We start from the raw sequence: 3318 nt of genomic DNA on the forward strand, positions 1-3318 counted from the left end.
ATGTAGGCCAGGAAACACAAAGTACAAACGGTCATTATTTATAATTATTGTAATCTTTGCTGCTGTTGTGTTTCTTTCTCCAGAAGAACAGCCGACAAAATACATCACTTAAATTTACATCAGAACATGTGAATAACTAGCTAAGTTCAAGTTCAGATTGTGAGGTCAGCACCTGTCCATCATTTTCCATCACCTGTGCACCTGAGTCCTTCTTGACGACTGAAAAAGCACGAATAAGAACGAATATACACTAAATTCCACATATCAGCTCCACTGTCTCTGAAGCTGGATATTTATAATACAGTGAGACGCCATAAAATGAAATGCCGTTGAAGAATATTTACTGAGTAATCCACTGTTTTTCTAGAGGGGGGTTCAAAAGGGCAATTTCCGCCTGAGATTCAGAGCCAAATTACAGAGGGTTAATAATGACTTCAGAAAGATGAAAGCATCATTACGTTACTTTTACACCGAGACTGATAGCTCTATTAGTAAAATCTGCTGACTTTAGCTCTCTTTGTTGCATTATGTGCCAATGGTGACCATTCAAAAATGGGGAAAGAGCACTTTTCATGCTTTTTCTCCAATGTTTGCAGGCCTGTAACTCCAAAAGTATTAATGCTATCTTCATGCCCTTTCAGATATTAGGTCTTGGCAAACTTCCCTTTTGGTATGTGTATTTTTAAGGCACTATATGTTACAATTCCAGATATAATCTAGTTTTAATATGGCTGCAGGAGTAGATAGTTAAATTGTACAGACCGTGTAAACATGACGGCTTGTCCCGATTTGATCATGAATTCAGGGAGGTCCGACTGAATCTAGCAACTGCAAAGATCTTGGACACAGAGATGGAACAGATACTCTTTCACAGCTTTCCATATCGCCATGCATACTCTAAACTGGATTTGCTGTGGGCTTACTATGGAGACGAGCTAAAGTTAGAGACTGAGATAATCAAGGCATTGACTGAAAATGCAGGGTGCGTCTAGAAGCACATGGACCTCCATCAGCGATAACTCTCTGCTTGGAGGCAGATAAAGCATAATGCACTTTGCTGCATTGCATTAGAGCTCTAATGTGAGGACTTTCTGTGTCCATCAATGCACTCTATCAATATTGTCATAATTACTGGATCCTGTACAGTCAGCTAGAATGAGGTTGGGTTTGACAGACTCTGTATAAGAGCAACCGAGCGGATCGATACCGGCTTCTGAACATGTCACGCAGTGCAGCTGTCAAAACAATCAGATTTCATGTATGTGACATTATTTTGAATCAGAAGCATTTCATGCATCTTGCATTTGAGGCCTAACATATACAGAAAAGTATGTGAAATACAAATGCTTCCATAGCTTGCGACAACAATGAAATGTAAGAATCCAAGTCACAAAGCAACTAAAGCATTAGTGTCTTTCTGCCACAGCAAAGCATTATGTTGTGCTTTATACAAGCCTACACTGCAAAAGCTTGTCCAGAAATTGACCTTCAGTGCTTTTCACCATGTTTTCTGTTGAACTTAGCATGCATTGTGCAGCATGAATAGCCAAAGCGCCAGACCTCTACATGCATGGTCTGACATGAATATGCATCATGTGCATGCTGTAGATATGAGATGTGTGTGTGAAAGACTTCAGAGAGACGTTTGGACCACCTCCAGCCTTTATGATCGTGTCGGGTACGCTTCAGAGATTCAGTGCCATCATAAAAGTGGTCTGTTCACCATTAGGCCATTACCATTGCAGCTGCCAAATGAGACTATAATTATATTTCATCCTTGTTGACATCAGTATGCACTTAGCGCACTGTGTGCCAAAACGGACACATTTCAGAGAACAAGATGCTGAGTTTAGTAAACAACGGGTTGTATTCAGTCACTTTCATTTCTGCAATCTTCCCACAGTGGGTCTCTGAAGGTTTAAGGTCCAATAAAGAATGAGGAAAATCACATTTAGTCCGGTCTCTCATCAATACAAACATGATTTGCAGGAACTGGAGCAGACGGTATGTTTCGATTTGAATGTAATTGAGCCTTTTTAGGATGAAATGACTAAATATCTCCACCTTATTCATCAATAGCTAATTAGAGTTTCAAACTTTAATTATGCACAATGATTTTTTTAGAATTACATTCAATTCTCACGTTCCGTTTATTTAATTACAAATAGTTCAAATGCATTTCTGAAATCCAGTCTGGCTTATGTCTGCAAATCTGCATGATGAAAATACAATAAAAATCAGTTTTAATGCAACTTCCAGTTCATTAAGCATGCCTCATGTATAAGGTCAAGTAAAGTGGTTTACATTATGGGATACAATTTCAATAAACTGTTGCACATAAAGACAAATCTAGCAAGTTTTGCAGGTGCATTCTACTATATGCGCTGAAAATGTGCCTTCTATGCAATGCATACTTTTAACACACATTTGAAATCTGTTATTCTTAATGCATTGTCATGCTTCTTATAGCAGCTAGACTCACACTGCTGACATTCACAGATTAAAAAACCATTAATGCATCACAAATAAACACTTTTGCTGCAGCTGGAGTCTGTCACTTTCATTTTCTCATCCCTTAACAATATTTTCGGTTCTGTCCGGGACAGCGGTGCAGGACAGTGATTAGCTAAGAGAGTAGTCAATGTGTCCGTAATGAATGATCTCACTGTGTGTGCAAACGTGCCGGAGGAACAGAGCCTGCTGCTGAGGGGAGTACTGAGTTGCTCTGAAGAAGCAAAGCAATTGTGGCTGCCTCCTAAAGCGCTTTCATTAAACTCATAACAGTGGAGACGTCCTGACACAGAAGCGCTGGGTGTGTGTCGAGCACTCACTACAACACACACATACTGTACAAGCTCATTTATGTCATGGAATAAAATAGTTTTGTTTCACAGTTTGGACTTTTTTCCCAAGAATTTCCCCCGAAATTCATAGTTTATATGTTGCAATATTGACATGTTTCCTCCGAGTTCTGAGATTTTATCTCACAATTCTTTTTTTTTCTCCATAATTCCGAGTTTACATCTCGGTTCTAATATCTGGGTTTATAACTTGCAATTCTGACTTTTTATGTTGACATATGTTTAGTTTATATCTCACAAATCTGTCATTTTTCTCTAAATTCTGAATTTGCATCTCATAATTTTGACTTGTTTTCCTTAGAATTCTAAGTTTACATTTTGTAATTCCGATTATTTTCCCCTCTGAATTCTGAGTTACATCTCGCAATTTCTGTCATTTTCTCCAGAACTCTGAGGTTACATCATGACTTTAAAAAAAAAAAAAATCTGAATTCAGGGTTTATTTCTTGCAATTCTG

Source organism: Carassius auratus, chromosome 12 (assembly GCF_003368295.1).
Source record: "Carassius auratus strain Wakin chromosome 12, ASM336829v1, whole genome shotgun sequence".
NCBI lineage: Eukaryota > Metazoa > Chordata > Actinopteri > Cypriniformes > Cyprinidae > Carassius > Carassius auratus.